The sequence below is a fragment of the Alosa pseudoharengus genome, unplaced genomic scaffold, assembly GCF_046254945.1.
Source record: "Alosa pseudoharengus isolate Yale_2024_CS ecotype anadromous, Long Island Sound unplaced genomic scaffold, YU_APseudo_1.1 YU_APseudo_1.1_scf_23, whole genome shotgun sequence".
NCBI lineage: Eukaryota > Metazoa > Chordata > Actinopteri > Clupeiformes > Clupeidae > Alosa > Alosa pseudoharengus.
Window position 1 is genome coordinate 31,691,610 of NW_027468685.1, and position 10,665 is coordinate 31,702,274.

The following is a 10,665-nucleotide window of genomic DNA, read 5'->3' on the forward strand; positions in this document are numbered from 1 at the left end:
CTTCAGGGGCCTCATTTATAAAAGTGTTGCATAGAAACCATCCTTCATTTGATCTTAGATAATTTCTGAAATGATTGTATGTGTGATTCAGAGAAAACGAACGTACGCACAAAAAAATGTGCGTACACCCTTCCAGATGTGGCCATTATAAATCACAAATTAACTTTTACTTTTAGGTCTCCGCCTTGTAAACACCCCCTCATCAATATCATTAGAATATGTTTCAATGAAATCAATGGCCTAAAACATACATTGGCAACATACGGCCCGCGGGCCACATCCGGCCCGTAGACTTTCCCTGACCGGCCCGCGTAAGGTCTGTGAAAGAACAATAGTCAAGAGCCTAGCACAGAGATAATGCACGCAAATCAATATCGTTGCTTTTATTTTGAAAGCGACTGCTATTTGTACGCCCATACATTTGTGCGTGGATGCATACGATGTAAACACCCTCATCTGGTGAATAGAATTTATGCTTCTGCGTCGACACAATGCAGTTGCCTTTAAGTCGGCGTAAACCTTTCAAAGTTTTGTGTCTCTTATGTCTGCGTCGCTCACCACCGCAAAGGTTGTCAGAACGAACTCCTGCTGTTTGTTGGAGATACGAAGTGTTAATTTCAAAACGTTACTGGCAGATAGACAGTTTACATTCGGATAACCCCGTCACTGTAACCAAAATATGTCTGAGTTTATTTGCAAAGCTTATGTTAGCGAACTAGTATGATGCTACAGGTTGCTTGAAGCAGCCGGCTCAACACACAGGGCGAGTTGACCAATCACAGTTTTGTGCATAAAGTTAAAGCAAAAACAAAGCCTACATTTTTAAAATAGTTTTCTTTGTGCATGTTGATTAACTAATTACAGCCTACTATTGTCTGCTTCACATTTTCATAGTCTAATTCTGCATAGAGTTAATTTAATGATGGTAATGATTTAATGATGAAATATTGCTGAGTGTTGATGAAATGGTGACACAGGCCTATGGTTGTACTGACTCCTTCACATTTTCATGGCCTAGCCTAATTATATAGATATTGTAGATATTGTTCAGCCTTTGAAAACTGAAAAAAAAATGTCAATGTCAAAAAATAATTTTCGAGAATGAGGATTAAATACTGGACATAGATTAAATAGCCTATTGCTGTTTTTCCTTGGTCTCCCTCACATTTTCATCTGTTCTTTCAAGTAGTAAACAAAACCATATGATTTACTTAATGTTATACAAGAACAGAATAGAATTGGACAGAATTGAGTTCAGACTTGAGTTCGGTATTTTGGGTCCGGCCCTCCTCAACAGTCCCAGTTTGTCATGTGGCCCCTTGGGGAAATTAGTTGCCCACCCCTGGCCTAAAAGCTGTAGCCTATGTAAAATTATATATTGAAAACATTGTATAGGCCTAGCCTATGCCATCTGATGTTAACTAGCCTATATGCGTTAGTTCGAATAGCTTAACTAATTGTGTTTTTCCAAGCAAAGCTTTCTGGAAAGAGATCGTATGCATCCATGTCCATTGTCCTCTGCTCGCTTTCATTCCTTTTGCTTGCAGTAATGTGAATAATCAACATTTAGTATGTTTAGGCCTACTTTGTAGAAAAAAAAATTGGGTAGGCCTACCTTATGAAGGAAAGACCTCTAGGCCTACAGCATAATCCTGTACGTTATGGTACAGTAGGCTACTCTACGTTTCCAATATGACCCAGGGTAATATCAAAACAGAGGACTAAATTATAAGCGTGATATGTCATGTAGGCTTAACGTTTCTTTTAGAATAGGCTATGTTTTTGCTGAAAAAGTAGCCTAGTTCGCCAGTCATTATTCATCGTTTTCTTTCAATAATGTCCAATTGCTTAAACATTGTCCTGTATTGTTTGCTTTAGGCCTACCTTTATATTTTAGCCTACATTATCCAACTCACGTATTGTCATCTGATTTTGGGCACTGCCAGTCAAAAAAAGCTCTGCAACTCCGCCACAACATTAAATATGAAGATGCCCTGCTTTCATAGGATAACATCTGTCCCTTGGTTGTGTAGGCTATATATGATATAAAATATCTATAGCAGGGGTCTCCAACCTTTTTGGGAATGAGGGCTACCTGAAGACCCGAAATCATATGGAGGGCTACTCATTTGAAACAAACAGACCCTCACCCCTTTTTTGCAAGGGTAGTCCTCCTAAATAATAGGCCTATGTGATTTTTACTTTTCAATTATCAATATTGTGTATAGGCCTATAAGTCTTTATATATTAAGCAACTGTATTTTCATCTGATACTTTAATATCAATATGCAACACTACCAACATTTTTATTCAGTTTGTTCATTTTAAAGTTTGCATGGGGAATCTAATCTATTTTTTTTAACAAAAACATTTTTTGTGCAATTAATAATTTGGGTTACAATTTGTACCCAATTTATACCCACCCACCATTATGAATTCAGGGGTTTAAATTCTGATTTCAGTGGACAATTCGGTTTTAACATTTCAATAGTCCCACACCACCCTAACATAATGAAGACTCCTTTTAAAGTTATTGCACACCTGAAATCTCTCCATGATCTGACAAAAAAGCTAATGCACAGTCCTGCTCAGTCATGCATGCTACAACATTTTCAACGCTATTATACGGCAGTAGCCTACGGAGGAGAAAAGGCCTGTGAGCTAAAGCAATTTCAGTCCTTGAACAATCATGCAAGAACCGTATTTGACGAACATGGAATGGCCACAGAACTTTTGCAAAGATATGCTTCCATTGGCTACACCAGACAAGCGTTTTCCCCCTTTACTATAGGCCTACGTGCGAGCAGCGTGTATGCGCTCCGCTTCTGTTGTTGTTTGAATGGGACATGGCTACATACATTCTTAAAATGGTTCTGGTCTAGACTTAAATATATATTGAAAACTTCACAATGGAGCGTGTTTTTAGAGCGTGATCTGCAGGTGACCTGTTGGCTTATTTTTAGAAGGTACGCCTGGGGGCGCCATAGCCGTCCCGCGGGCACCATGTTGGAGACCACTGATCTAAAGGCTACAAGTATAGCTTACATTCAAATATTACCTTTCTGTTACGGAGCTGGGAATAGGCCTGAGCGCAAATTAGGATGTAGTGGAGGCTAAACGCGATTAAATGCAGTTTATCCACCTCTGAAATTTCAGAAATAGAGTTTACCCACCTCTTATTAGAGTTTATCCACCTCTCAAACGTGTTTATTCACTTAACATTCAGAACTGTATTATCCAATACTATCCTATATACCCAATATTGTACAATAACCTCCACCATTATCAAACATGTTCTGAATGCCTTTTTTTAAAATCCGATACCGCATGGCGCAGTCCACCTCACCGAGATCGCAGACAGTGGTAGGCTACTTGAGTACATTTACTCAATTACTGTACTCACTTTTTCACGTATCTGTACATACTTGAGTATTTCCATTTTGTTAAACTTTTTACTTTTACTCCAGTACATTTCGAGTCCAAATATCTTACTTTTTACTCCACTACATTTTGGGACAGCTGAAGTTCCTTTTGGAAAAAAAGACTGTCCAAATACATGTGTACTTATATGTATATTTTCTAGGCTTTAAATAATGGTGTTGCCTAACCTATGTTATTGTCATATCCACTATTTACTGTACCTTGTTGACCCCTTTTCACAATATTGATGTTACCATAACTAGCCTCTTGACGCCATCGAGCAAATGATAGACAATCTGACACTATCAAACACAAAAGGGAACATCTTGATTTGGTCCGAAAGTGCAAAAGCGTTCAACAAAGAAAAATGTGGTTACTTTGAAGTATCTAAGATAAGATATCACATTAGTTTGTTTTTAGTTCTTTCTACATACAACAATTATTAGCTGATTTTGTCCTTGAATGGAGGAGAAAGGCTCAATGAATGTCTGTGCCAAATCATTTCAACAATAGGCTAGTAAATGCAACTGTATTAGTCATAATACATTTCAGGACTTTTACTTTCGATACTTAAGTACATTTGAAGGTAAGTACTTTTGTACTTCCACTCAAGTGGAAATGTAAAAGGAGGACTTTTACTGGAGTAACATTTGACCATGTGTATCTCTACTTTCACTCAAGTACAGGATTTGTGTTCTTCGTTCACCACTGATCGCAGAATTCATAGTTCACCCACCTCTTATTTTACCACTACATCCCTGGAGCAAATGTACTTTTCCTCTCCTAAACGAGGGCAATTGGACATTTTATGGTCAATATTAGATTGGTGAGAACACTAAATATACTAGATCACCTGTAAGAATGTTTCAATCATTCTATCGTAGATCTATCGTACGTTTTTTCACTAGCATTAGCACTTCATTAGCAGTTTTATGCCAAACCATGAAACATTAAGCTGTGTCCAAAAACTACTTTAAAAATCTTCTGATATTGATCATGCATATGGCAAAGAAAGACATGAGATCGTTGGTCTTGGAATTTTGAAAATGCATCGCACTTAGACCTCAGATTACTTGCAGTACCCCGGCATTACCACAAGGAAATGGTTGTACGTCAAGTTTGAACCTGACGTGGAGATAAGCACTCTTACAAGTCAAAGACGTTTTTTATAAATCTGAGCGTTGCCATGGATTTGAGTGTACGCACGGTCTAAGATCAAATCTGTGCGTAAGAACGCTTTATAAATGAGGCCCCAGGTTTTTCTTGGTCTGTGGCATAATGCTTTTTAGATAGTGTAAGATAGCGATTTTTGGACCATGCGCCAGACCACACCTTCTACCACACCCCTGGGTACAAAGCTTAATAAAAGTGAAGAAAACCCTGGTCTGAAGCACAAGGCGCATGTAAAGGACCGCTATTTTGAAGACGCCCTGTCTGGAAATAAGTGAGCCCTTAGCAACGAGTCCCAGGCAACGAATGGTCTGAATGTCTTTATTCAGTCATTCAAATATTATTGGGGTAGCCTAAGTGTTGCTTTTTTCAGGCTATGTTTTCGATCGTAACTCCTTGCCATTTAATAGTGAAAGTAAATAACTAAGTGTAAGACTGTGTGTTGTTGCCTAAGGGACTGTGGTGAAGTTAGTTTCAGGTTGGATATTCGACTGGGTGAAACTTATTATTGCATCAAGATAGCCTTTTTGGACTGGACAGGTCCTGAATGTGCTTCAACTTTATGCTTCAGACAATGCGTTTCAGACCGTCAAGATAGGGCCCTGTGTGTGGGCTAGTGATTTCTTAGTTTGTACTATGTGCTTGGAAAGCTAGGGGTGAGAGAGGAGTATTCAATTGGTTGCCATCTGTGATCTCACCTCTTGAGCACAGAAGTTTTCACACACAGCAGGTGTAACAGTACTATCCACAATTATACACTTGTGCACCTGCGCAAGACTGTATGCACTTCATTATTAGGGCCCGAGCACCGAAGGGCGCAAGGCCCTATTGTTTTTGTAAGGATTATTATTATTATTATTATTATTATTATATTAACTTTGTCTCAGAGCGTTTTCCTTTTTTGAGGTGGTTAACATGGTCGAAAACGCTTGAAATTTGGCACACATATCAGGTGTCACGCAAAGCAGTTAGGTACAAGAGCTTGGCCCTGGGCGTGGCCCAGGGACTCAGTAGCGCCCCCTTAGGTGATTGAGGCAGTGGTTGGCACATACTTTCAGCTAGACGCATCAAATTCGGTAGGTATGTGTATCTCCCCAAGATGAACAACTTTCGTATGTACAATGCATTAGCCACGCCCAACAGAAAGTGAGGTATTTGGGATTTTGTGCGGACTAAAATGTTATGAATTGTGATGCCAGAAGACGTTCTTCCCATCGGTAAAAACGCATGAAATTTGGCACACACGTCAAGAGGTACCATGAATACACAGGGGAAAAGCCTTGGCACTGGGCTTGGCCCAGGAACTCCATAGCGCCCCCTTATGTCACTGTGACTTGTGGTTGGAATATAGTTTTAGATACACACACCAAATTTGGTGGGTGTGTGTAACTCCCAAAAACAATCAACTTTTGTATTAACATGCCATTAGCCACGCCCACAGGAAGTGAGGTAATTGGGATTTTGTGCATTGTGGACATGATCAATTTTAATGTACTCCTCCTAGACGATTGATCCGATTCATGTGAAAGTTGGTATACATGATGCCAATATGCTTCTGATTCTAAATTGTGAAGCTTTTTTTGATATGTTGTAATTTGATGAAATGGCGAAACTATGAATTTTAATACCCTTCCACGTTAACAATAAATGTGTCTTAATTCACCATGCATGGCTTGAAATGTTTTAAATTTCACAGGTCTTTGAATACCATGGTAGTGATGATATTCACATGCCCATAATGTATATTTGGCATAGTGCCACCACCTGGCAACCGAAAGAATGGCAATTACATTGATGTTACATGATCAATTTTAACATACTCCTCCTAGACGGTTTGCCGGATTATGCCAAGATGTTGCTGATGTTAAATTGCGAAGGGATTTTTGATATGTTGTAATATGTCATGATTTTAATATCTCACCATATAAACTGGAAATGTGTCATATAATCACAGTGCATTGAATGAATGGTCTGAAACTTCTCAGGTTAATAGATATTATGATTATGATGATATCCAGACACCCAATGGGCCTGCCTGACATAGCGCCACCCCCTGGCCAAGTAGGAAATGTGCCAGAAATGGACAATGCCTTAAGTGATTGATCTGAAACTTTATAAAATATTGGATATCATTATTGTGATGATATTCACACATATAATTCACATGCCTAGCATAGCGCCACCATCTGGCCAAACAGGAAATATGCCAGAAATGCTCTATGCTTTGAATGAATGGTCTGAAACTTCTCAGGTTAATAGATATTATAATTATGATGATATCCAGACACCCTATGGGCCTGCCTGGCATAGCGCCACCACCTGGCCAAGCAGGAAAATGTGCCAGAAATTGGTAATGCCTTTATTGGTTGATCTGAAACTTTACAAAATATTGGATATCATTATTGTGATGATATTCACATGTGTAATTCACATGCCTAATATAGCGCCACCATCTGGCCAAAAAGTGTATCAAAAATGTTCTTTGCTTAAAATGAATAATCTGAAATTTCTCAGGTTAATATATATTATGATTATGATGACACACAATGGGCCTGCCTTGCATATTGCCCCACCTGGCCAAGCAAGTAAATGTGCCAGAAAATAACATGCAAAAACAAATAACACACATATCAAATATGTACATTTTACAAATGCACCACGTCGGTGCTTTGTTGGATTCTGAAATGCCATGGGTTGCGGCCTGCAGGTGCTCGGGCCCGCCATTGCCGCTTGCGGCTATATTTTGTGTTGCTTCAGGTAAAAAAGTTATATTCAACAAGACTGGAACAAGAAGACAATGGGACAGTAAATTGGACATCAATGTATTTATTTTGAGAGTAACAAAAATAATTGCACATTTTTGTTCTAGAAGCTTTATGAAACTGCAAAAGCAACTCAAATGAAAGCAGAATTATACATATATCCACATAAACATAGCAGAAGAGAATCATTTTGCACAAAGTGAGCACATTTATCCCCTTTTAGTAAGTTCAGGATATTTCTCAGTAAATATATACATACACAGTGGCCTTCATTTATCACCAGACAACACCTTCCGGACTTTGATTTCTATCAGAGTAATTTCCAATGGTAAGATAAGGTGTGTGTGTGTGTGTGTGTGGGTGGCTGAAGGAATTACAGAGTACAGACTTCTCAAAACAAATGGCACAAGGGAAAACAGACTGAATCTTTAAATGGTGGACAAGCTGGATAATGTAATGCTCTGTAGAAATTTTATTCCACTAACACAGGGGTGGGCAACTAATTTCCCCAAGGGGCCACATGACAAACTGGGACTGTTGAGGAGGGCCGGACCCAAAATACGGAACTCAAGTCTGAACTCAATTCTGTTCAATTCTATTCTGTTCTTGTATAACATTAAGTAAATCATATGGTTTTGTTTACTAGTCGTAAGAACAGATGAAAATGTGAGGGAGACAAAGGAAAAACAGCAATATTTAATCTATGTCCAGTATTTAATCCTCATTCTCGAAAATGATTTTTTGACATTGACATTTTTTTTTTCAGTTTTCAAAGACTGATATAAAAAAGTACTACAATATCTATATAATTAGGCTAGGTCATGAAAATGTGAAGGAGTCAGTACAACCGATAGGCCTGTGCCACCATTTCATCAACACTCAGCAATATTTCATCATTAAATCATTACCATCATTAAATTAACTCTATGCAGAATCGAACAGGTGGTCAATCAGAGATTTAAAACGAACGAGGGAACATGTCGCAATGCAACAGCGCTGTTTTCCCTTGATGAAAGTGAAACCACAAGTTTTCCCACATCTCAAATTTGGCCAAAGTTTTCAGAAATAATCGTTTTCAGTGATACAAACTCATTAAATAATATGAATTTTCAATTTGGGGTCTTAAAAGCCATGTATCCTTCTAGCCACAGCGTTTTTGTTTCAAACATAAGCGTAATCTAAGCATGCTCAGATGACGTGATAGACCAGGCGCTGTTGCTCACCTGTCCATCATCGTAAAGCCTGATTTGATTGGTCCGCTTGATATAGGGCGAGCATACTTCCACCACAATGAAGCAATGCCAGACCGAACTTCCCGACCTCAAATGTTGTGGGAGGGACTAAGTTCGGAATGGCACCCAGGCTACCAATTTCCAAAGTCTTTATACCAAGTTTGGACTTTGTACATCAAAGCCTTGCTGAGATACAAGCTCACTTCCTGTATTGCAGCGACCCCTATAGAGGCCAAATGATGCCAATTTCCTAGTGTGTCATTACAATCGGGTAACAAGTCCCCTTACCAAGTTTGGACTTCATATCAAATGAATATGAATGAAAATGAAATGAATATCAAAACCTTAGCCTAGAAATCTAGACGCACCCTAGCGTCTACATTTGCTACCAGGGCTAGTCTAGCAACTCTCCATTGGCTTGTGAGCTGGAAAAATTAAACTTCTATCAGGCCAATCAAATCGTGTAGAGACGTTAGGCGGGCTTAACATAATGATTGATGGCAAAGTTGCAACTGTTTGACTTGAATTCCCTGCTACTTGAAAACAAAAGAAGATGGATGTTGCTGTTGGCGAACAGCGTGACACGAGTTAAGCTTTTTTTAAGTTGGCAAAAGTTTGAACTAGCCAACTAGCTACACTGGTGGGAAACTCAGCGCATTGGACTCATAGCGCTGTCCTGTTGTGTGCAGAGGGAATTATCCGATTATGCCGCCCCTCGGACTGAGCACTGCGAACGGTGAGTGCTCAGACCCTACATTTTAATGTGGGTCTGGCTCGTCAGGCTATCAAAACCTTGCTGAGGTATGAGCTCACTTCCTGTTTGCCGGTTTTGCCGCCAAATTTGATCGGCTGTATTGAGTGAACGCTTTCGAATATCAAAAAGCTTTAGGTAACTTTTGTGAGGGTGGTCTGAAGATCATCTGTGCCAAGTTTCATGAAGATCGGACAAAATTTTTGACCTGTGAAAATTTAATTTCACTTTCAATAAAGTCCAATATGGCGGAAATTGACGTCATGGTGTGCATTGAACTCAGCATCATCCAAGGATTCCAAATATATCTCATTGTTCAAGGCTGCCATATACTCCCATGGCAGAAGAAAGTATAATAATAATTAGAGTTGCAAAGGGGCGGAAAATTTCCAGTAAATTTCCGGAAACTTACCGGAAACTTTCCATGGGAAGTTAAACTGGGGAATTTTGGAAATTTTCCAAATTGGAAACTTTCATGGAATTAAAGGAAATTATGGGAATTAATGGGAAATTACGGGAATTAACTGGGAATTTTTGGTAACTCCTACTGTTTCATATACAGACATTAACATTGTGTTTCGTAATAAGCAATATGATTTGTTTGTTCGTATTTTCGCTTAGCTTAGCATACAAAGATAGCTAACATGCTAGCGGGAATCCCATTCTCTGCCTATGGTTTACTAGCGTGCTAAGCTAGCAACACTGAAACCACTGAACTGCCCAAGATACACCACGCCACTCAACAACAAAATCCAATTGGTTGGAACATTGACTGACAATCAGTTTGTTCAGTTAGAATCCCAGAAAATGGTAAAACAAATAAAAATATAATGACACAACATACCACCCCAACCAAACCTTATAGATTATGTAAATTATATATAAATTGTCAAGCTTAATCAGACAGATTAATCGTCCCATTACAGTTTATGCAAAATGACGTACACCCATTTGAATGAGGACAAAAGTGACGACAAGCCCATAACTGGGCAACTCTGTTTGCAAACTTCCCCCAGTTTCACACCAGTTATTCCCACATGAGATGACATTTTCACTGGGAATTTATTTTCCCCATGCACATGAACGCATCATAGGTTTCCTTTATGTCTAGTAGCCTATGCTGATTGCTGTGTGCATGGGATTGACGTATGTGCAGGGTAGAAATTTGGTTGAAAAAGAAGGTTGGTTGAAAAAGAAGCTTGTTTTAACTAATATTATGCTGCAAGATGGGGTTTTGTCCACTACATTTAAGTTCCCTGTTATAGACTATACTTGCCATATTAAAAATTCCCAGTTTATTCCCATTAATTCCCGTTTATTCCCGTTAATT